This window comes from Cavia porcellus, unplaced genomic scaffold (assembly GCF_034190915.1).
Source record: "Cavia porcellus strain 051 isolate PalLab524CR breed Dunkin Hartley unplaced genomic scaffold, mCavPor4.1 scaffold_18, whole genome shotgun sequence".
Classification (NCBI taxonomy): Eukaryota; Metazoa; Chordata; class Mammalia; order Rodentia; family Caviidae; genus Cavia; species Cavia porcellus.
In genome coordinates, this window is record NW_026947501.1 from 60682972 (window position 1) to 60708806 (window position 25835).

The 25835-nt window shown below is 38.8% G+C and overlaps 2 long non-coding RNA genes across 2 annotated transcripts in view; one reads left to right on the forward strand and one right to left on the reverse strand.

The window, feature by feature from the left end:
- Positions 1-13883, reverse strand: part of LOC134471388 (uncharacterized) — a 75272-nt gene extending 61389 nt beyond the window's left edge. Inside the window, exon 1 of the long non-coding RNA XR_010040838.1 lies at positions 13775-13883. This is a non-coding gene — a long non-coding RNA (uncharacterized LOC134471388). The remainder of the gene's footprint in view (positions 1-13774) is intronic.
- On the forward strand, positions 6081-25106 carry LOC134471387 (uncharacterized). The gene is made up of 6 exons (XR_010040837.1): positions 6081-6250; positions 22484-22569; positions 22814-22910; positions 22989-23020; positions 23766-23997; positions 24830-25106. It is a non-coding gene; the product is annotated as an uncharacterized LOC134471387 (long non-coding RNA).
- The last annotated feature ends 729 nt before the right edge of the window (positions 25107-25835 follow it).

Genomic DNA, 25835 nt, shown 5'->3' on the forward strand with positions numbered 1-25835 from the left:
TGGAAAGGAACAAAGAAATTAGCTAGAAGAGAGAAGGACCAATTGAAATAAGGGACAGCTTATGCCTCGTGATCTGCTGGGGAAACCACTGAAAATCAAGTAGAAGCAATAACAACTCTGTATGCCTCAGCATTTCCTCATGTATGAGCAGCTTCCCGTCATTATGATGAAGTACCTGAGAAAATTTACTTATAAAGAGAAAAGGTTTGTTTTGGCAGAGGACCTGGTGGATAACTGGAGGTTCCAGCCCATGTACCCAACTCTTCCTGGGCGCTTTATACTACATAGATATAAAAACCTGGCCTTGCTGGACATGTTGGCACATGTCTGTCATCTCAGTACTCTGGGAAACTGAGGTAAGTGGATAGCAATTTTCAACCTAGCCTGGAACTTAGCAAGACTCTGTCTCAAAATAAAAATATTAAAAGGGTTTGTAATGCAGCTCAATGCAAATGCCCTAGGTTTAATCCCTAGTATCACAAAAACAAAACAAAACAATATACATGTGCGCGCGCGCACACACACACACACACACAGCCCAAAATCCTTGCCTTGGAACATTCACTGTCTAGAAGATTCAGAGAAGTTGACCAAATTGATATAGCAGAGGAAAAAATAGGCATCCAAGACCTACTGAAGGTCACTAAAATCACAGTGACCTTTTACAGCCTTTGCTTAATGAATCTTCCCAGAGCTGTGGATCCTTGACATAAAGGAAAAAAAAAAAAAAACTTTCCTGGGTTTCTAGAGTAGCTGAGATCCCCATTACAAAAGGCACCATGACCTCAAAGGATTCCTGCCTCTCTGCTGGGTCATGATGTAGTCCCTACTTACCATTAGTCAGCAGTCACTTGTCTTTCATTGTCAAGCAAATGCAAGTTAGATCCACAGGAAACAATAGCATCCCATGTGTAAGACTAGCACACTTAGACTGAGCTGATTAAAAGATCTGCATTCCTCCAATGCAGGGCTCAACAAACTTTTCCTGTTAAGAGCCTTCTGATATGGCAACGAAGAATGATCCAGAGAGCTCTGATCATTAGCCTAGGACCTGCAGACTTAAGTGGCTTAAAATGTCTCTATCTCAGTTCTTCAGCTCTGCTGTTGTAGCAGGAAAATAGCTGTGAATACAACTGAGCAAAGGGCCAGAGTAGTTTCCAAAAAAGCTTCTGAGGGGACACCAAAGTGTGACTTCCATCTAATTTTGCTCACTGAATCCATGTAAATTTTTTGAGCCATTTGAAGACTGAAAAGTTATTCTCACTTGGAAGACTATGCAAATACTGGCTGTGGTTTGCATATCCCTGGAGGGTTGGTAAGCCACTACCACTACAGCTAGCAAAGACAACCAGCCTGTGTCTTTATGGCCATGAGTACTGGAAATTCCTAGAAAATCTGAAAATCTATTTGGTGCTCTCAACAGTCCTTTTATCCTGAGTAATCTTATTACCTGGTCACATAGATTCTGCTCATTTGTGGAAACCAGTGAGTCAAATTGGTGAACAGAATAGGTGACACTGGGAACTGAGAAAGACAGGGAAAGGGGAGATGAAAAGTTCTGGAAGAGACACCCTGCTATCCTGGGAGGCTGAGGCATGAGGATCCAATGTATAAGTGCAGCCCGAGCAACTTAGCAATTTAGTGAGACTCTGTCTCAAAATTTAAAAAATAAGAAAACAAAAGTAAAGGGCTAGGGATATAATTTAGCCCTGGATGTAAAAATCCTACTTGCAATCCCCAGTACTGACAAAATAGGAGGGAAAGACACCAAAATGGGGTGGAAGAATCTCTCCTGGATCTTCTTTAGCACACTAGGGGAACTATTGCCTGAAACACTCTCTGGGATATTTCAAAAAGACAAGAAGACGATCCAATTGCTGACACATAAAGTAATTAACATTTGAAGACATGGAAAGCTTATACCCTGATTAGATTATTACATATTGTATACATACATGCATTGAAATATCCTAAAGATGTAAAACTATTATGCCTCAACAAAAACATTTTTGTTGAAATAAAAAAAATAACTTTGTATCATAGATACTGCAAGATATCTGGCTGTCAGCAGGTAAAGGTTTTAATATTCTTATTGCATGATTCCAACAAATAGGGAAAAATTGCATAATTTCATCATAATGGGAACAGAGCACAATCAGCCTCCCCTCAGTAACAAAGGGGCAAAGCATTGGAGCAGGGAGGGTTTGGCCTTGTACTCTGATTCAAAAGCAAAGCTGCGCTGCCACAGGTTTTGTACTGTGGGAATAAGACAGGTCCCTAAGCCACACACACTGCAGATAGCACAATAATTCCAGGAAATATTATCACCAAACATTGCCTGCGTCATGAGCTCTAAGCAGAGCCAGCTGCTCATGAGTGGAATTTTTTGGCTACTGGAGAGTTTCTCGGCAGTGCAAAGAGCTGCGAAACTCCTTGGAGACCTAAATTGGATTTGCATATTTTTTCATTTCTTTTTTATTTTTCTCCCCAGCTTCAGGGATCAACCTGGGCAGTCAATTTGAGTACTTTTTATTCAAGAGCGTAGGAAATGAACTGACCTTTTGTGTATTTTTTCTGTAGATCATCTTTCCACCTCCAACCTTTGCCTAGTCTCTAATGTACAGAACTTGAGCTGACTTAGTTTACTTTATTTTCACTAACACCCCCTTCTGTATATTCTACAGTAACTTACTTCCTGTGCAAAGGCAATAACCCACAACATTTAGTCTGAACTAGTTGCTTACCAGGCAAAACAGATATTTGACCTGTAACTCAAGTATGATAAACATTATAGTAAGAGGGGTCAAGTGTGACAGATGCAGCTAGAAGGAGAAGCCCTTAATCCAACGTGCAGAGCAGTCTGCATTTTAGGAAAGAGTATAGAACTTCCCTGAAGAGTGAATAACATGGGATGAGTCAAGGGCTATGCGTCAGAGAGCTGAAAGGAAAGAGTGAGGGCAGGGTTTACTCCTTGTTCATCTTGGTTTCTGCGGTGTGTCTTAGTTACTATTCTCTCATTGCTGAGACAAAATACTTGAACCCAAAGTTAAAATAAAAAAGGTTTATTTAACTAACAGTTTGTGCCATTTTTACCCTTAGGCTCTCCAGAGGATACAAAGGGGTTTTGGTGTAGTATCAATGATTTTAAAGAATCATTTTTTGCTCTTAACTACTTATCTGTGTTGGGTCAGATTTTCTTAATGCACTTCAAGCAAAACTAATATATCTTAACAGATTATGTACAACATTCCTGTGTGTAGATGCCTGCAAACCACAGAAGTATACACTGATGCAAACAGACCAGGGTCTTATCAACTTATCTTTCCTACCCTGTATTATTGTCATGGTTTATGTCTGTGTCCCCCAGGCCTCATGAGTTTGCATTGTGCATTTGTGATTGGTTCATTGTCTAGTGCTTGGATTGATGGTGTCAGTGCTCCACCCACAAAGGGGTGGAGCCAGGATATGATGTAATGGCAGGAAGAAGGTGTGTCTTGCTCTTTCAGAGTTCCTGTTTTTACTGTTTGGCAGCCGCCGTGAACTGTGGCCCAGCCATGCCCGCTTGCCTTGGAGCCAACTGACTGTGGACTGAAACCTCCAAAAACTGTAAGAAATAAACCTTTCCTTTCCCAACTTGGGCATCAGGTATTTTGTCTCAGCGACCAGTAAAAAGTAACTAAGACAATTACTGATGTCCAGTAGAAGGAGAAGGCAAGTTACAGATGTGAGCTACATGTTTGAGATTAAGTTTTAATTACTCAAAAGCAGAAAGAAATAAGAAAAAGCAGGTGAAACTGATTTTAACAATATACTTCATTTAACTTAATATACCTAAAAGTCGTTATTTAAATATGCAATCAACAATAAGTATTAAAATGAAAGGTTTGGGCCAGGGATTTAGCTCAGCAGCATAAACTCCTGCCTTGCAAGCATGGGGTCGTGAATTCGATTACCGGTACCAAAAAAATAAAATGAATGGTCTGCATTCTTATGCTGTTTAAAATCTGCCCCAGTAGTGCCAGGTCAGTGATAGAAGTACATATTAAATAAGTGAGAGAATATTATGGGAACCCTCTTCCTTTCTTCTGATGGTAATCTGTATATCCTGGCTGAAAATGCCAAGTCTGTCTCACAGCCCAGTCTGGTTCACATGTTCACATGTATCTTCTTGTCTCTGTCAAATTCATAGCAGCCCACAGAAAGGAAAAGAAGTGAAGGTATTACTGGAGATTGATTTTTTGGGTGCAAGATATCTGTATCTTTTTTTATGCTAGAGGGACACAGTCAGTAGAGAGAAAGAGTCAATGAGTCAAGACAGAAATTGATAGAGTACAAGCCTATGAAAGACTAGAGTGGAGCAGATCAAGGACAGAGGTGGAGGAATTAGTCCTCAACAGGAGGAAAGGAAAGATGTGAAAAGCAATTTCCTTTCAAATAAGACAGAGAAACAGGATGGCACTTTTGTAGATAAGAGAGACAGAGAAGTAAGGAGTGTGTGTATAACACTGTATTCTCTGCATGCATATCATCACCCAAAGAGAGGAAGAAGAGAAAGAAAAAGACCTCAGTAAGTAAGCACAGGAGAGAGCTGTCCTGGGAAACAGGAAGAGGCACAGACAGGAGATGCATCCAAGAAGGGTGAGCTGAGCAAAGAAGAGGGCCCAGCTGAGGACGGAGCTCATGAATCTGTCAGGTCCCGATCTGCCACTTGATGTGATTTTTCTCTGACAGGTCAGAACTGGAGCATCATCTCCAGCTAGAGCTGGAGCATCAGACAGTCAAGCCATGGTCAGGCTATGTCTGAAGGGCATAGCAAGGAATGAAAATGGGGAGTCTAGAGAGAGTGGACACCTGGTGAGTCCAGCAACACAGCTGATAAAGTGAGAAACAGAGAAGTAACCAGCAGGTGGAACCTTTCAGGACTATCAGCCAAGTTTCAGAACCATTCTATTTCTTATTTACAAAAACCAATAAATCAACACTGATTACATGTTGAGTGATCTTCAGTGTACTGCAGAAAACACAAATAACATTTTCCACCTCGAGGAGCACATGGACTAGCCTAGGAAACAAGATTAATGTGTAAAGCAATGCACGTTGCACAAAAAAAATTGGAATTATATTTTAGGGCATGAATTTAGAGCATTTTAGAAACAGGATATGAGCTTAAGCATTGGAGTTTGGAGAACATGTCTTTCTATCCAAACACAGCCCTACCGGCCTGACTTCTTAGAGCAAGTAACTCTTACTCGGAGCTACCAGCAGGTGACATTATAGATCAGACCTGAGATTAGCCCTTCTGTCCTCAATAGCCAGCACGGACCCTTGGAGATTCAATAAATGTCAGAATAATTAAATGAATTTACAAATAATTCTCTAAGAACCCAGAACCAACAGAAGGAATCACAGGAGTTGATCTGTTCCATGGCCAAGTCAGGTTGAGCCTGGCTGAACACTCGAGGCTGCAGCAGTTTGCACACTTGCTCCCAACAGAAGTGAGTGAGTCAGCATCAATTAAAGAAATGGAAGCAGAGCTGGAGATGATGCCTGTAATCCCAGAGTTCCAGGAGGCTGATGCATGAGGATCACAAATTGAAGCCCAACCTGGGCAAGTTAGTGATTTTGCAAGACTTTATCTCAAAATTTAAAAAAACAGAACAAAACAAAAAACATTAAAACGGGCTGGAGATGAAGATCAGTGTGAAGACCCCAGGTTCAGTTGTCAATACTGGAAAAAAGAAGATGAAGGAGGAGGTGGGCGGGGGGGTGGAGAAAACAACCAAAGTGCCACGGGACGTGGTGGAATAGCAAGCAAATATTGACATGACCTCATAGTGCACTCAGCTCTGTGCTGTACTCTGGGATATTGAGGAAACAGAAATTTAGTTCCCAGTCATTTGGTTTATAATCTAGTTTGGGAGATATGAGGTAATATACCCATAAAGCTGAAAGAGAGCCAAGTAAACAGTGGGTCATAGTTACACTAGACCTATGTCTACTTCAGTTACAATGACAATGACAATGCGTGTATGTTGAAGGGCAGTGTAAAACATTAGCTAGAAAGGTAACGGTTGTTCTGGAGTGATTTTTAGCTCCAGAGTATGGACATACTTTATCTGCCCAACACAGTCAATGTAACTTCTAACTTTATCAACATCAACTGAAGAACTCTTTTAGAATACAGGAGCAGATATCTGCCACTGTGATGATTAAGATGGACTGGTCTTGACTGGCTTGTGAGCCTCCAAAGGTAAAGTACATTTCTTGGGCTTGCTGTGTCGTGGAGGCGTCAATCTGGGACCTGTATATGGTCCCCAGTCATTTCTTCTCTGGCCTTACTCCTCTGCTCTGCTTTCTGGTCACCAGGAACTAAACATCTTTGTTTCACCTTGTCTTCCCACCATGATATTCTTGTCGTAAAGTCAGCCAGCTATAAATTGAATACCCTGAAACCATGAGCTTGTTTAAACTTCTCCTCTCTTAATGTTGTACATGTTTGGTATTTCATCCAGCAACGGAACAGTTGTCTACTATACCCACAAATTCTGCAGTTGGCTCTGCAAGGGACAAAATAATCTTTTCATTGTTTATATCTCGTGATTCAGGTATTCATCAGCGGGGGAGGATCACTTGTTTAAACAATTCAGGAACAGGGAAACCAGCAATGAATAGAAACTAACTGACCTTTCTACATTGAGATGGACACTTTCAGGGTCTGGTTTACAATAAGGGGAAGATAAGGTGAACTGTGAGATAAAACAACACGGCAAAGCAAAAACAAAAAGGTAGTCGGTAAGCTCTGAAACAGACACATGAATGGAACCAGCATTGGGAAGTATATGTATATTGGCAAAATAACTATGTAAAACTAAAACTCATTGCTAGTGACCCTGGGAAAACATTCAAATTATTTTATACTTTAGGTCCTTTTGTCTACAGATATGTTAAATCTACAATGAAGATTTTAACGATATATGTAAAATATTTTTTAAAATATAAATGTAACACTTTGTGTTCCATTACATAGAAGCATTGTCTTAAATAAATGCTTATGAGCTATTAAGCTGTGTGACACGGTGAGTTGTTAAAGTGTCCCTGTTGGTTTGGTCATTATTTATTCATCGACCTACAGTGGGGGTGACTTTTTCCTCCAGGGAGCCTCAGCATCAGGATGAGGGCAAATTCCAAGTCTCTGACATTTAACATAGAAATGAAGTAGTGTGGTTGCTCTTAAGAGGTATTTGACACAATTTTGTGCAATTCGAGCAGGGTCTGCATTAGGACTTTCACTGTGTGTAGGATAGAAATAAGTGGAACATGCTGATGGTGGTAAACAAAGCACCACCCAGCAAATGACTTTGCCCCAAATATAATAATGTTGGAGGGAAATGTCCATAAAGAGGTGTTAATTTCTACTTCAGCAAGACAGTCACCCAGAGAAAGACTATTTCTCTTTCAACTATATTTATATAAGCAAAACAATCCCTATGATTATATGACACAGTCAAAATGTTATTAAATTTTGCTATTGGAAGGATGGTGGTACAGAGATGATTGCATAGGAAAGAAGATAGGGAAAACAACCTGGCTTTTGAAAGCAGCAAATTAATTAAATTCACAAGTAGCCTAAAAGAAATAACTTTTCTAGATATACATTATGTCAAAAATATTTCCTGTTGCCTTCATTAACTTTTGTTACTATTTTAATTTAAAATTATTATTATCCTGATTTTCATATGTAGGAAACAGTTACTAAAAACTCACATTTATATAGTGATTTACTATTTCCAAAGTGATTTAACAAACATGATTTGATTTTTAAAATCTTCTCTTATTATGATTTTTAATTAGCAAATCACTATTGTGCACATTGCATGGGATGCCATGTGATATTCTGATATAGGTAAATATATTATACCAATCATGATATATATTATACCATGATTATACCAAGCTAATTAATATTCTTATCTCACTTCTTTTTTTTTGTGGTGAGACATTTGACAACACCTCTTTTAGATTATTTTGAGATAGACATTACATTATTACTGTTGACTATGGATATTCTGCTGCACAATAGATCTCATAAGTACTCCTTTGACTATCTGAAACTCTATACATTCTGACCAACAACTTTCTATACCATCCTTTCTCCCTTTCCCCTGACTTATAATTGTTATCCACATTTTTTTTTGTATATTAGTCTAAAATGGTCCCCATGTTATTTACTTCTTTTTTATTTTTTTTTATTTAAAGAGGAAAAAAAACAAAGCAGTAAAAGGGTACAAGTAGTACAGAATTTCAAGAAAAAAAATATACAGTAAGAAATGACTACTTAATAGATTACATATTGTCGTCTTAGAAACAGTTGTCCAACTTACAAAATTAAAGCATACAAAGTGGACATTCACATAGTGAGATTGCAGACAGTTCTGTTCAATGATCCAACAAAAGCTCAGTAATATGGTTTTCTATCCTATACACTTAAATATACATGCAGTAATATCCTTAGGCCACTTTCTTTTCCTCTCTTTTTCACAATAACAATTATACTTTTTGGGTTTTATTTCTCCCATAGTTCTTATTACTTTTTTTGAAGAGAATAAAACCAAATATGACAAAACAAAACAGTCAGTTAGAACAGAAGGATGGACATAGTATATGATGCAAAAATAGAATACCAGGTGATCAAAGATGATTACCCTTATGCCTCTTGCTATCTTGAAAAGAGTTGCCTGTATCACCAGGTATAATAGAATTGAATAAAACAGTACAGAACAAGACCAATAAAACCTACACTGGAGACCTTACAGGACCTCAAAAGAAGAAAATAGTCAAACCATAATGGGCATCATAGTAGATCTTATTGCCTTCAAAGTGGTTGCCTATACCCTCAAACTTGATACAATCAAACAAAACAGAATATAGTAAAATCAGACAGAACAAGATGGGGAGAGCAATACTGGGGTTCAAATCAGGTTAATAGGAAAACAAAAAAGTTACTGTAATATATCCCGCTGTTTTTTAATTTAGTTTTCCCTAACTAAAAAATAAGAAAAAATAAATTAATTTTAAAAAATGGGAGATTGAGATAAAAAAGGACATAGTAACAGAACAACACAGGTCAAAACCAAACAATTTAAGTATCATTGTGTTTCACAACCAGATAACCTGACATAATGGTAGTCACCATAATGTCTCTTTCCTTGAATTATTTGAGTATAACTTCGTATACTATAGCATCAAACATATTAAGACAGTGTGAAGCCATTCAAGAGAATGTAAGAATTACAGGGTATTTAGAACCAGCTAACAGAAAACAAACAACAGTTTTTATATTATCTCTTTGCCTATAAAAAATTGTGTTTATACTATCACATGTAGTAAAATATAATAAGATACAACATGTTAAAACCCATGGAAACCAACGATGTTATCCATATTTAACAGAGATAGAAATTAATTCCCCAAAATGAAATGAATTGCCAAACATAAGTGTCAGATCCAGGGTTCAATGCTCTCTTCTGACTCTGGGATGGTTATTCCGAGCTGTTTAGTCAACCTGTAGAGGTAGGCTGCATGCGCAAGGCAAGGTCAACCTCATTATTCAAGGCCCTGGCTAGAGCTTTATATTTCTCTTGTCCACCTAGTAATATTTATCTCTGAAGAATTTAACTACTGTATGGTTTGTTTTGCCAGTTTTCTAGACCAAGAGGAGATTTCAGATAAGTTATACATAGCCCCTTTTCACCATGGGCAGATACTGCTTCAGATAACCGATCACTCTCACCTGCTTATATAGGATAGGCTACAAAGGACCTAAATGTAGGACAATTCATTCCCACTCAATGAATCAGACAAGTCTAAGGTAGAACCTCAAGGTCTCAATAACTTTTTAACCACAATAGGTTGATGATAGCTGGTTCTACTCAAGCAGCAGATAGAAGACAGCTTTCTCATGGCTTAATTCCATACAGGTCATTGGTACTGGCAAGGCGTGATTACAGGGTTCACAATGCCTCTCTGATAGCTCTCAGATCTTTAGTGTCCTTTCCAGTGATCTCTTTTCTAGACAGTGACATAATTAATTTAGCTTGCAAAGAAGAAAAGTGGACTCATCAAATATACATTGGAATTTTTCCATAACAGTAGGTCACCTAATCATGTCACCTAATTTTACAACTATTTCAACACTTGTTCCTCATGATTTCTGCAAGAATAAAACCTTTCAGGTGTAGGGAGAAATCTGGTTAGTTCACTAATTTAATAGATTATACAACTATAATATCTTGGCAACACGTAGGTTTTTCCTAGTCTATAATTCTTATCTTTCCTGCAACAGTAGAAAATACATCATTGCATCTCTCTTGGTTACTTTTCTATCATTTCTGGGACAAAATGCCCAACACCCAAAATGAAGGAAGGAAATATTTATTTAGCTCACAGTTTGTGGAAGTTTCAGTCCATAATCAGCTGGCTCCAAGGCCGGATGGCATGGCACAGGGGCAACTGTTCATGGTAACCACAAGTAATAAGAACAAAAAGGGCAAAAGGGAAAATCACACCTCCTTCTCCCCCTTATATTGTATTCCAGCTCCACCCGTGAGTGTGTACAGCATTCACACTGCCAGTCCCAGCACTAGAGAATAAACCAATCACAAACGCTGGATTCAACCATCTCCATGACTGCAGAAGGCTTTGGGGGAACACAAATCATAACACAAACACAAACCATAACATTCTGCTACTGGCCCCCCAATGACTCATGTACGTATTTTATGAAAAATAAAAAACATTTAGTCTGGCCATGTTAGAACTTAGGGTGCTGGGAAATCAAGCAACTAGATTGCCTCCCTGGTAGTGGTTGTGGCTCGGGCAAGTTGTGGCTGCCCCGGGGGAGAACCACCAGCGTCTCCCAAGATCTGCGCCATGTTGAAACTTGGGGTGCTGGGAAACCAAGCTATCAGCTCGCCTCCCTGGTATGCAGCCATAAGCCTACAGGTGCAGAGGCTGAGAATCAAATATTTCATCCTTCCCCAACCCCCATTAGCAAATGGGAGCTAGAGATTTGAGCAAATCTTGGGAGGTTGACCACATGCAATATAGTAAATAAGGGGGATTTCCTTCTACCATCTCTTTGAAGGCAAATATTTTTATCATTGTTTTGCTTTGTTCTGATTAATGGCATTGCTCTATTCAATATTCTGTTTTGATAAGTTCTATAATGTTCTGTATTTCATTTGATTTTGCTATATCTGATTGAAAGAACAACTATTGTGAAGATAACTAGATATACTATGGTACCTATTGCTGTTATCCTGGTAACCTAACTGTGAAGTTCTGTGCCAATTTTACTGCACTGTCTCAATTGGCTTTGTTCCATCTTATTCTGTTGTATTTTACTGCCTTCAAAATAATTTTAAAAATTTTTAAAAACTATTTAGTCCATCCCCAAGAGTTGCCAAAGTCCTAACAGTTTCAGCATTGCTGAAAAATCCAAGTTCCATGTATCCTCCAAAGTGTAAGGCAAACTCTTAGCTGCAAGTCCTTGTACAAATGAAAACTAAGCTGAACACTTCCAACATTTAATGGCACAAGATACACATAGCCATTCCAAAGTGTACAAGCAGGAGAATACTAAGGATTTGAACCAAAACAAGTCCAAACTCTAGGAGGGCACACATTAAGTCCTGTAGTTCCACATGGAACATCTAAAGCTATTTGTGGTTAAGTTGTGAGCTCCAAAAGGCTTATATAACTCCACCCGACAGTACTTCTAGTGATGGTAATTCCCATAGCTTCTCTCTTAGTTCTGCTCTACTCAATCCTTGCAGCTTTCCTTTGATGATCCACATTCCTGGCTTTTCCAAACTCCTGGCTCCACTTCACCTTTGGCTTCACCCTTATAGCTCCACATATTGCCCTCTCAGGGGCTCACTGCCTCATTTCCTAGGCCTTCTGAAATGAAGGTGGAAGCTATTTTAACTTCAGAACTTGTGCATTCTACACACACCAAAAACCAGTGACAAATGGATACTTCCAAGGTCTGCTGCCAGCTACAGTTCTAGCCAGGTTTTTCTCTCTCTTGGATGTAGAGATTGAGAGATTGATCACTAAGCATTCTAAATCTGATTGTGAGAAACAAATTCTCTATGCCACCACCATTCTGGAACCCACAATTTTGGAACCTTGCATGGCCTCTCCTGCCATTCTGGAACATGGTGCTCTGTGACTTTCTCCTCCAAGCAAAGACTTTCACTTCTGCAGTTTTGAGGCTGCAAAGAGTAGAGACACACTGCTTCCCATGATGTCCCCAGGCCATCTTTTCTACTCTTCTGTTCCTTCTCAGCAATCAAGATCTTAGTTCTATCTTTACAGTCCATATCTTTACTGGAGCTTCCTTTCTGGTCAAACTCATGTTTTAAATCATCCTGCTTGATTCTTTAGTCTTGATTCCCAACATAAATCTGGCTAAAACCCCACAATAATAGCCTTGCCACTACCTCAACATTTGACTGCCTTGAAATTTCTTCTGTCAGATTAATTAGTCCACTGCCGTTAATCTCAGTCTCATGCAGTCTCTTGACAGGAGAAGGAGGTAGACAAACTTTTTGCCAAGCTGTAATACACATTATCTGGAGTCCAACAACCAAAGCAGTCCTTCTTTCCAGCAGAAACCTCCTGATCCTGGTGTTTACTGGTTTTCTGGTCTTCTGAGCTCTGACCAAAATCTCCTATACAGAACAACCTAAGCCATTCCAGCTCTACTGTTTCAGGTGACATCTCTGAACCTTCCCAAACTCTTCCTGCAAGCCATTCCCAAAGGCTCTTGAACCACATGGTCATGTACAATCACAGCAATGACAGCAATCCACTGGTACCAAATTCTGTATTGGTTACTTCTCTCTCATTGCTGAGACAAAATATTAGATGCCCAAAATGAAGAAAGGAAAGGTTTGTTTATCTTAAAGTTTTGGATTTTTCAGTCTATATTCAGCTGGCACCAAGGCAGAGTGGTGTGGCTAAGGGGCAGCCATTCATGGCAGCTGCAAGCAATGAGAGCAAAAAGGTCACAAGGGGAAAGCATGCCTCCTTCCCTCCCTAATATTGCATGCCAGATACCTGCTTCTGGATGAGTGCAGCACTCACTCCTCCAATCCCAGCACTAGACAATAAATCAAACACAAACCCGAGATGCAGTTGCCTCCATGACTACAGGAGGCTTTGGGGGGTCATCCAAACACAAACCATAACAATGTCCTCTTGTTATTTGTTTCCATTGTGAATATATAACAGCTTTAAAAGCAAACACTAACTGTATTTGATTCAGCTTCATCTGCTTCAGTGACTTTTCACAGGGGCAAACACACATAACCGTTTGAAGGGATCCATTGTCCCTTTAGATTCATGATGGCTCATACTCTCTTGCTAAACGGGTTTGCAAGCTGGCTAACAATTTCATACAAAGGCAGAATATTCAGTGTCATAATATCATAAAAACTTCAATGAAGAGCATAGTCCACTATCTTTATTATAGCTTAGTCTAAGTTATTTACAACTAAATTGCAGACCTCTTCCTCTGCCCTCCTTCTTCACTGGTTATTCAAAGATCTGGTTGTGAGAAACAAATTCTCTATGCCACCACCATTCTGGAACCTGGTGTGGCTGATCCTGGTGTTTACTGGTTTTACATGTGTTGACTATTTTGTCACATTATTATTATCCTCATCTTACAGACCAAGATTCTAAGGCCCAAAAGTATTACACAACTCACCTGAGAATTATTAGTAGACAACTATGTTGGTTGATCCAGGAGGAGAAATTTTTTCTGTTTTGGCAAAGTTAAATTTAAGAAGCTTGTGCGATATCCAGGTGAATCTGTTTAGTAAAAAGAGTTCAGTATTAGATAAAATTTTTGTTTCTACTATACCAAAACACCTGAAGTTAAGCAAACTTCCTAGATATGACATGTAAGGTAAATGAGTTACGCACATCACATCAAGCATCAAGTTACACCATGTCTCCAGCACCATAAAAAGAACAGAGCAGTAGAATCCAATCAGAAAGCCATCAAAATTGAGTGGTAGAACAAACTTAGAACACGCTACCTCTTAACACTTGAAGTATCAAAATACAGCAGTACACCTACAAGAATCTCTTGGAAACTGTGAAGAAAGGTGATGATTAACATTTTCTGGCAGTTGGGGATGATGAGAAAAGTTATGGGGGTGGATAGTGACGGTTACTGCACAATGGGAATATACTTAATGCCAACAAACTACACTTGACACCAACACAGTAAAACTTCACAGAACCCCATGCTACAGAACCGCCTGGATTCTGATTTTGCTGAAGGGAAAACTGAGTTTCGCACAGGATAAGTAGAGTTGGCAAGTGATATGCTGAGATCTAGAGTGGATCTGAGGCCCAGAAAGCTCTAATCCAGATTACATCCAAATTATTCCATCAAATCAGTTCTTTACACCTGTAAATTTCTCATCTTTTATGTTCCCATGCAGTTTACATATTCAAAACATAGGCACTGAAGCTGATAACGGATCAATGTAGCTTGAGATGCATTAAAGCCAGTTTTGGTATTAAACCAAAGAATATTAGCTGATAGATTACTATCAGTTTGGCTAAGAGCCTCTAGAATAAGCTTTAATTATTGAACCTATTGTCTCCAACAAAGTTAAAGCCTGAACGTATTTACCAGTTGTCTAAGTTAGAATCTTGGGAGTAATACTGGAGTGGAACAATTCCCTCAATTAGACTCTAAGTGCTGCCATCTTTTATTTTAAGTATGTTCGCCTGTATACCACCTCCCATCTATTCCTGGACTTCTCTCCTCCACTGCCTCCTCCACAGCTGCCTTGTAGCTGGCCTCACTGCTTTCTCTCATGGTCCCCGCAAACATGGCTTCCAGAGTGCCACCAAGGTGATCTGTTTGATAAATGGGTGGGTGAATAAATGGATGATGAGGACCTGTTAGGTCAGTGATAGTACTGAAGCATAGAGAAGGTGTACTGAAGAAATATTTTCTAAGTTTATTTTTTCTGTTGACTATTTTCTGGTTTTTGTGATACATAGTACTATAATGACATCCATCTTGGGGAATTGGTACATATACATATCACATTTTGATCTCAGACTAATAGCAGCAGACAGGGAATAAAAACTTGTAGTAGGAAAGTGACATGATCATATTTACATATCAGAAGAATATTAATGTTAAGTAACCTCAGTGAAGAGTAAGACATATCTTTCATGTGTTCTGTTATAATTTTAAATATTTGCTCTATACTCATATGTTGGATGTACTTGAGCAACTTATTTAATGTCTCTGAATCTCAGTTATCTCATCCATGAAATGGGAATTATAATAACTTTCCCGGACTTCTTCTTTAAATAAGTTAGTGCACTCAGAGAACTTAGAACAGAGAGTAAAACACAGTAAATTCTTAGTTATATTTTAGTCTACCATAAGATCTTTTCTTCTCTTTTTGGTAGAACTCACTCTTAAAACTGTATAGACCTTGCAGCATATTTTTCACTTTCATATAGTTGTTTATTACTGGTCCATGAAAAACAATTAATGTAATGTTTGAATCTTGTATTCAGGTAAAATATCAAGTTACCTTCTATACAAAATGTTATTACCAGACTTCCCTAGAATATTTTTTTCAGATAAATAAACATTGGCAAACAAAGACAGTTTTATATCCTTTTTACCTGTATTTCATTATAGATAATTATTCACTTATTTTATTTTCTTAGAGTACTCTGTAACTTTTAAAGAAATACTAAGTAAGAATGCTGAGGACTTTTCTAGCCATAGATAGTAGGAGATATCAGATTTATCACTATGCTTCCAAAAAATCTATAAAATCAGGCAAGATGCATGAAACAACCATTTCCAGTAACCACTCTATAAGTAGTGCAGGGTTATGATCCTCGAGAGAATGGAAATAGATAAAGAAAGCCCTAGAATGAATAAGGATGAGCTTTAAGAACATTGTGCCATGCGAACAGTTTGACACTAAAGGTCACAAACTCTAAAAATCTAATCTAGTGATAGCTGGCAGGTGAGTGGTTACTTGAGACCAGAGGTTAAAAAGGTGAGGTGTAGCTTGAAACAAACACAAGGGCCTTTGGGGGGTAATAAAATATTCTGTATGTTGATTGTTACACGCATGTACATGGTTGTCAAAACTTATCAAGCTAGGAGCTTAAAATGGGAGCTGTTTTTCCATATATATATTTCTTCATCAAAGCTGATGTAGAAACAATAAGCATCCCCTTCCAGTAATATATTTTTTCATAGGAAATTTGCCTATACTTTTTAAATTTTCAGTCGAAATAGGTTTGTTGAGGATTGTGCTCAAGAATTACACCTGAAAGAAACAAAAGCAGGGTCAGCTGAGCAGAGGGTCAGTTGGACTGTGAAGCCACAAAGCCCCTGTCGGTCTCCCTGGGACCTCCAGGGCTTCAGAGGTGTCCCAAATGAACCGCGAGGGCAAGGATTTTATATTTCTCTATCAATCGACCTCTTTTAATGCATGACTTGGACAATATACACTTGATTGTGGATCACACAACGCAGACGCCCTGGCCAAAGCAAGTCCAGTGGGGAAGCAGAGCTCCGTGCCCCCGCCCCAATCTTTCCTGCAGGTAGCGACCCCCTCCTTCCGGGGTCACAGCGGCACAGCCTGTCCCTGCTTCTGCTGGTTTTTAATCTCTCTTCTAGCCTTGTTTATATCTACTTTGTCTTTACTAATTGTGCCCTTCTTTTCCCTCAGTTAGACTCACCGCATCTATTTTTAGTAGACTTTTGAACATTCAACCTTTGCAGCATTTCATTATCTTTATTTAATTCGTTTCATCTTGATTAATTCCTTTTTCCCAGCTTTGTCATTTTACTTCCTTAACTGAGTACTAATTTGTCTTTCCTTTTTCATGATGATGACACAAGAGAAATATTTTCAACCAAAATTTTCTCTGCACCATGATCTATGTGCCATAGATTTTGGTACTAAGTATTTCTCAAACTGACTTTTTTGTTATGATTTTTCCTTTAAATTCCTTTGGTCCTATATTTTATCTAGTAGCATTGTCTAATTTCCAAAAGTGATTAAACTCTTGTTTTAATTTAATTTTTTCAATTTTATTGAAGTATGATAGACTATACCTTTTGTTTTTTTGTACTAGCAAACTCAAGACTTCACACTTGCCAGGCAGTTGCTTACACCACTGAGCTAAATCCCCAGGGCCAGACCAAGGCCTTTTTCTCTACAGGCTTAATTTAAGATCAAGTAAATCATTAAATTTACAGATATTTGGCAGACAAATTATCATATATAATGTAATACATATATTGCATCCATAAATTGTATTTACACAAGATTCTGTACTATTTCATTCAATGCATTTAACCTTGGGTTCCTCATGTCAGATAAAGGTGCTGCCACACCTACTTTCTTTATCTTTGTATTTGCTGTATTGCTTTTATGTGTGTTAATTTGGTCAAATTCCTATTAATTCTAATTTCCTTTTTTAACTTGGGAGCTCTATTATTATTTGTCCCGTAGTGACCACCTTCTCTTCTTTTGTTTTCATGTTCACAATATCATCTATTCTCTTGAGGTAAAAAAGACAGGAACTCTTCCACCAAGATTTTCTCCCTCTGCTCTCCCTTAAAAAGAGAAAACTACAGTATTTCCTTACTTTTTCCATTGTAAAATCATAGTTTTGATGAGATGGTTTATCATGTTTAGTTCTAGATTATTATTTGACTTTTCTTTATAGAAATCAGGATCTACCTTCCCTTTTCAGAACTGCAAGCATTTTCATGCCACATTTTTTCTAATTATCTTAGGTGAGGTCTCAGAGAAAAAGAGAAATTGAGACTGATGCTGAATTCTTATTCGTACTCCCCCACACCTCCTCACCTTAATGTATTGGCTATTTTTTCATCAATTCATCCTAGGGCCTGAGGTTCTATTACGATATCTATTGATTTCTCTTTTCTGAAATGTCTACCTGAAAGGTCTCATAGCTCTGTGTTTATATTGCTCCTGTCTTCTTTGTTTTTTTAAATAAATGTGGTACACTGAAATAATCCCAGCATTTACACATTTTATTGTAAAAGTGATCATCTCTTCCTCCCATTGCTCTGTGGATCACTTACTTAGGAAACCATGCAGTTTAATTGATGCTGTTTTAATTGTGGGTGTTTTGGTTGAGGTGATGGGACCACTCCATGACAAAGTACATGCTAGGTTTCTAGAGTGCCTGCTTTATGGAGGTTAATTTCACTTAACTCTTTAGATACAGACTTGGGCATTTTTGTTGAATAGTAAAACTGGAGCTACAACACTCTGTCTTTCAAAAGGACTAAATACATTCTATCGTTATTTTAGAGTCAATACATAACTGAATAACAGAAAGTCCCTTTAATAGTCAGCTGAAACAGACACAGGCAACATGGAGAAAATACACAAAAGCAGGTGGAATTCAGAAGGCAGAAAGAAAACAGAAGATTCCAAGGGTGGGAAGACAGGAGGAAAGTGTACAAGGAGGCAATAGGAATTTGAAAGGTAAAGGGATATGGTACTGTCCCCAACAGATACACTAAACTATGAGTCTTATTCGTGACTACTCCTGCCCGCCACACACATACACTTCCCCATTTCTATTGTCTAATGTACAGGAAGCAAATTATCTGGGAAAACTCAGTCTTGGTCCTGGAAATCGATTATTGTTTATTCTTTTACATTTTGTAGTAGACAAAGAACTTAAACGTATGCAAGAGTTCAGTTATGCCCAGTCCATGAAAGAATGGTATCAAAAACAACTCTTCCTCCTCGTGCTCTTTCTCCTATTCCTCTGCTATCTGAGTAATAATCTGCCCACCTCTGCTGGAAAGAAACCATATACAGAAGATATTAGACCACAGGATGATTTTTCCCTCTATGAATAAATTGCCTAAAACCATAAAATTCCTTTTATTTTAATTTTACCAAGAATAGTAAGGAACTGTTACGCTGAGATATAAAAGAAGTTTTCAATAATAATAGCAAATATTGTCATCCCCTGAACACAAACCATATGTCAGCAATCAAGCATGCATTGTCTAATGTAATCCTCCAACTACCTCACAAGATAAATGAGAACACAGGATCTGCAACAAAAGTAACATGTGCACGTCTTCACAGGAATTAGGTGCTGGGGCTGGAATTGACACAGAGGGCTCTGGACTCCAGCATCCTCATTGTTTCCAGACTATACCTCTGATTGTTGCAAAACGAATGGCATAAACAAAACAGTCTATGTATTGCAGATGGCATGCAAATGCATCCAAATGTGGGCATCAATACCAGTTTCCTTTTATGCCTGCCACTGAGTCAGGCTCTCCTCAGTTGGCAAGTTTTTATTCACAGTGCAGAAAGAAACCTCTTCCTAGAAGATCAAGGAAATTATTGCAGAAATCTCAAGAGTGGAAGAGAAAGGGCAACACATGGGAAAGATCTCATATTGCCTAAAATTGGAACTGCATAGGTTTCAGTGGGGTCATAGTGATCTTGAAGTAGAGGACAATGAGTCCATAGCCAGTCTTGGACTCTAATTACATCACTGTAAGACGTGCTGTGAAATGCAGTGTACAAGTGGGACTGAACAATAGACATAAGTTTGAATCTAGGCTATGCCCCTACAAACTGTATTTCTTAACTAATCTTAGGCTCCAGTTCTTTATCACGTAAATATGGATCAAAAGATCACCCCCCGCCAGAGTAGAAAAAAGTAAAATGGCATTTGTTAATGTACTTGGCACACAAGTGGCAGTTACCCTGCCTTTTGGCATACAGTATTTTACAACACTATTTGCACTATGTCTGGTTCATTAGAAAGCTAGCCTTGTAGCATTCTGGGTGACAGGATGGGAGGAAATTCTACAATTAACTATGGTTGGAGAATAGAGCATATACTTTCTCCCCCTTTTAATGCACAATGAACTTATTGTTATTGTTGTAAAGGCTCTGAGAAGTTTCACTGTATTAAGAAATACCTCCTCAATTCATTTGGCCACTAAGTTTTGTACAGCTGAGTTACATCCAGAGAACACATTCGGAGAAAAGCTGTTTAAAAACAATATTTTTAAAGGAGATTTTCATTCTTTTATATAAATGGCACCAAGTGTCAGAAAGAAATTCATTCTTTCATTATATTTATTTTACCTTTGTCTGAGGCACCTAAAAATACCCAGAGATAAATTACCAGTTATTGAGACAGGCAGGCAGATCTGATCCTCATATTACAGTATTGCAACTGCCAAGAGACATGCTCTGATCCAGGAAAGATTGAAAGCAACAATCAAAAGCCATGAAAAAGCAATGCAGTGCATTTTTTAAATGGAAAAAGACACTGAAACATCCATTGTCCTCTCAAGAGACAATGGCAGGCAAAGCCTCTCATTCTCCAATTCTCCAGTCCACCATTACATCCCCCACCCTGCTCTGGGCTCATGAGGGCACAAGAGACCATTGGTAGATGAGAGCTCTGGGCTGGAATACCAACTACTGGCTTCCACACTCCTGCACTGCCACTAATAAGATGTTTAGTCTCTCCAAGTCTCTGTTTTCACAACTACAAAATGGGGCTAACATTATGTTAATTAGAAAAGAGCCTGTGTAGAAAATGCAGTGGTATATAGATAATGTTGCATGTAACTGAAGCATTTGGAGGATAGATACTATTTAGAACTGCGAATACCTTAATGATTATCTACTGTAATACTCTAATTTATACATGGTGAAACTGAGGCTCAGAAAGCAAAATGGTTTGTCCAAAATTACACTGAGATTCATTAGTGACAGAGCTATGACATAAACCAGGATCTCCTGACTTTTAATACAAAAGTCTTCCCACTGTTTCTTAAGTATCAGATTCATCTTTCCTTACATTTAACATCAAATAAGCATAAAATTCAGCTGCATATAGTAATGGATCTTGTAGGTAAATATGAAACCTCTTATCTAATATATTTGGAGAAAAAAGGAAGTTCTGGTTAATCAAAGAATCTGTCTCACGGAAATTAAAAAATTCTCTTCACAAAAAGGTCAGAGAGCCCTGATATATACCACACACATATTAATGACTTTTGAATCATGTGAAAGCAATACAGTTCACCTTTGAAACTGGGCTGGACATAATTTCCTTTGCCTTTAATGACTTTGGATTCCCACATTGCTTCAAGGCAACCATGCCGAATATCAATCATCAACCCACCGAGGGCATAAACAGAGAGCCCCACTCAGAGGTTACACCACGTGCAGGGCTGGTTCATCAAGCTCCAGGTTAATGGAAATCCAGGTAGCACATGAACCCTCTGTATTTATGACCAGTTTCCAGGAACTCAGTAATTTAGAAGATTTTGCCACTTTACTTTTTTTTTTTTTAATTTAAGATAGACTATTGCTTTATATTACACTAATTTCAGAGTTAAATGTTAGCATCACGAAGCAGAAACACAGTCAAGATAGTTCACAGAAACTCAAGACTTGAAAGGAATTGAAAAGTCAATGATTGCAAATTTATGTGTTTAAAGATAAGAAAGAGAAGGCCTAACAGGTGAACTGACCCTCCTAAATAGAGGCAGGGTAAGGATCCTCCTTGCCTAGAGTTCTTCCCTACTATAGGATTCAGAATCTCACATTTAACTTTTCATTCAAGAGGACCCAGAAGATAATGCCTGGAATTAAGAGCAGAATTTTGTGAGAAGCAGCTGCCACAGAGAACAAACAATGGGAATCCTCTGTCGGCCCCCACTGATCTGCCCCTGATGGTGTCCAGTCCCCCCACCATGGGCCAGGAAATTCTCTAAGTGATGAGGATGAAGACACGAGCCATGCCCATAGGAACTCACTGGCCCTGGCTTGCCTGCTGCCTCTCCTGGGTGGCAGAGAGTCTCACTTGGCACTTAATACAAGTCCCAACTACAATCTTTCCCCTAAATCAGAATCCCAGCATTCTCTGGTTTAGTTGGTAGCAAAACCTTCGATCCTGTCATTGAAACTGGAAACCTAGACTCCTCTTCTAATTCTTCCCTCTTTCAGGGCTACTGATTTTCCACCCAAGATACTTCTTGATCTTCCTGGCCTTTTTAATTCAGTCCTGATCACCGGCACTGTAATAATTCCCATTCTCATTATTTCTCATGGAAGTTAGCATCACAGAATTTCTCCCAACATAAATGCCAACAACTCCGACTCCCTCCTCAGCCACCACCCAGCCCCATCAGTGTTCCCATTCTGGATAAGATTTCATTCACGTGTTCCCATCATCCCACCATCTCTCTGCTCAACCCAGCATGCACACACGTGCACACACACACACACACACACACAATTTCACCCCAGGAGCACTATGCTGCTTATGATATCACACAGCCCTATGCTATTGGTCACCTATTTAACTTTCCTCACAGATGAGCCTTCTTCCCCCACCTTTCCCGGCTATTCTATCTGACAAGCCTTCAGAGCATCAAGAAAGCTGTTCCTGACCCCCAAAGGTGTAAGTATAACTCCTTTGTTTTTGCAGAGTACTCTGAATTCAAATCCATCAGTGCCCCTGTTATTTTACATAGATGCCTATTTTTCCTACTATATTGAGAACAACCCAAAAGCAAGGTCAAGACTACATCTTCTTCCATATCTGTTATCAAGGACCACAGTTACCAAGTTCTCAAAATGCTGACTTAACAAACAAGCAAATTAATTAACCAGTGACTCTTTCTCATCTTTCCTGCTCTTTGTAGTGAATCCACAGAGCAGCACCCACCCACCTTATCCATGGTATTCTGGGCGCAGAACTATTCACCCTCAAAAGAGACACAAGAAATTGACCACAGTTAGGTAAGACTGCTATCCAGCCCCATCATTTCTTCCTGCTTTTGAGCATGAAGTGTTATTATTTTTTCATTTTTCTTTTAGGTGCTGAAATTTTCTTTCAGTTACAAATGCAAGTGAGTCACAAAAGTATTACTACAGTAAGGACTGATGTGTTTGGTTGTTTAGCACTCACAGATCACATTCAGGGGTATAATTGCATTTTACCTCAGAACTATCTAAGAAGCTATTTGGAGTAGATATTACCCCAATTTTACAGATAGGAAAATTGAGGCTTGGGGAAATTATTAAATGGAGTAATATCTCAGCTCACGAACTTAACTCTTTTATGATTCTAGTCACACACCAAATTGGATGGAAATCAAATTAGACAGTCTCCATAATGTGCCCATAAGACAGTCTCCTCCGTACCCCACCATATCCCCTCCAGAAACTGTTACTGGTTACTGGATTTCTTTTTTCTTTAAAACAGTCTTACTAGGGCTGGGGATTTAGCTCGCGGCATAAGCACCTGCCTTGCAAACAGGCGGTCGTGAGTTCAATCCCCCAAACCGACAAAAAAAAAAAAAAAAAAAAAAAACACAACAGTCTTACCATCTCCAAGGTGGCAGAGGAAATTAAGACTTAAAGAAGACTTAAAGCTGCAGAGCCTTGAGTTCACATGTCTGTCTGTGCACTTGGTAATCATGAAGATATGCTAAATTAACTACTTAATCAAATGCCACTATTTACCCTTGTCTAACCCTGTGAAAAGTGCCTGATCTCTGTACACTCGGTGTTCCTCTTCTGTGAAATGGAGCTAATATTGATAACTTTCATCTCACGGGTCTGCTGTTTCATAGGACCCGTCTCTGCTTTCAGATGACGGAAGATGGAGAGAGAAGAATGTGTGAGGAAAGTACCTGGCTGTAATCCACACTGACCTCTAGTGACTTACATCACTTGTGTGCCCTCCCATAGGTGACAACTAGTTGTGTACTCACTCCATCAAGCAAGAAGAGTGAGAAATGAGGTCTAGTGGTAGGAGAAAACAAAATACTCAATCATGGTGGAGAGGTAGCCACCCCTGCTGTCTCTTCTATACAGCTTCATGGTGAGGATTAAATAAGACACTACAAGTAATGTGTCTAGCAGATTGTAAACATGCAGTAAATGGTAACTATAATTATTCTTGACAATGTCAACATGGAAGTCAAGAATCATGAACTCTCATTCAGTATTTCTTCCTTAGTCCTTGGAATATATTATTTTTAAAATTTATTGACGTGTGTCTAGGCCTTAACTTCAAAGAAACTGATGAACAATAGAAGAATATTGAATGGTTATTATAATTGAATCCAAACATAAAAATAAATTTATAACAATTGTATTAAGTCAAATTTATCTGATTAACAAATGCTCTTTAAATATCTACCATGGGCCAGATGTCTTTTAGTAAAGATAAAGTTCTGTTCTGTGGTGTAGGTTCCATGATTCATATCAGAATAATTTTGATACGAGATAGCTCCGAGTTCTTAAGATACACACCATTTCCTGATCGAACACACCATCTTCTGATCGGAAGGGCTGTGTGGGGTTGGATCTGAGAACCAGTGATATTCTTGCCCCATTTGCCCAACAGTCTGTCTACAGTCAATCTGAGGATGAAGCCTCTTATTCAAGCAGAACTTATGAAAGACCTTGGCTCACGCCATGAGCGTTCCCTGGATTCCTTGAAACAGTAGGAGTCAGCAGGGAACTGCATTCTATGAAAGGACAAGGCTGTAAATTATTTAGCAGCCCCAAATAATGAGCATAGCTGACTACGCTGAACTGTTTACTTTTTTGTCCTTGCCCTCCTGGTCTCATCTACATTGTGTTCTCTGCTGATTCCTAAGGCATTCAAAGCAGGCATGTCCTGAATTACATCATTCTGTTTCTTACAGGCACCATAGCAGAGGCTCAGAAACAAAAGGAGGAAAAAAATTATATGACAATGAGGCAGTTTCCCAAAGTGTTTATTTTCACGTGCTGATCAGGAATGACATCAAACATTCAATTGCTTATTCTCTGTGCATTTATTGCATGCTTACTATTTACATAGCAAACTCAAGAAAGTATGACTTCCACCCACTGGCAAGGGTCATACTTAAAATGTAGTTAAATTTTTTCTACCTTGTCAAAAAGTTTAAAATAAAAACCAAAATACAGCCTTTAAAACTCTGTCAGTGTGAGTGTCTCTGTTAGAAGTGGTCATGTCCCTGAAATAGCTCCTTTCTTGAGTTACTTTAACAAGGTCAGGATACCCTGCAGAAAAATGCATAGACAAGATTCCACCCACCATTTTCTCCTCTTCTAACTTCTCCAAGACCCGTACCTCCTTCTGGACCCCTCCAGCCTCTAACCCACTTCCTGGGAAGGGTAGTCTACCCCTTATCACAGTTTGCATGAATTAACCTTTCACAACTGTCCTGGTCTTCTTCTGGATATTGAGTCACCCTTTTTCCCTTCAAATTTGATTCACCTAAATACACACATGGAATTGGCCTTTGGGACACTCTTTAGACCTCTGCTAGTAATTCACAGTGGCCCTGCTTCTCTAAAGAACAGGTCACACTGTAACCAGCTCTCCTGTTTGGGGAACCAGTCATTCTTAGAGAAGCAACGAAAGGTCAGAGTCAAAGGTGTTGATTCTCTTGCCTCTGTTACTGGTTGGCTATGTGAGCCTGGGAGATCATCTCCTCGCTTTGCAAATTATTGGTGTATTCATAGTCATCTGCATGCATTTAATAATTTTAATTGAAATAAAATCTAAAATTAAAACATTAAATGATAAGGGAGATTATGCTTGTATGGAGTAAGGAGCATGTGAGAAATCTCTACTGTCAGCACAATTTTACCATGAACCTATAACTGCTATAAAGAGTTAACATTTTAGGGGCTGGGGATTTA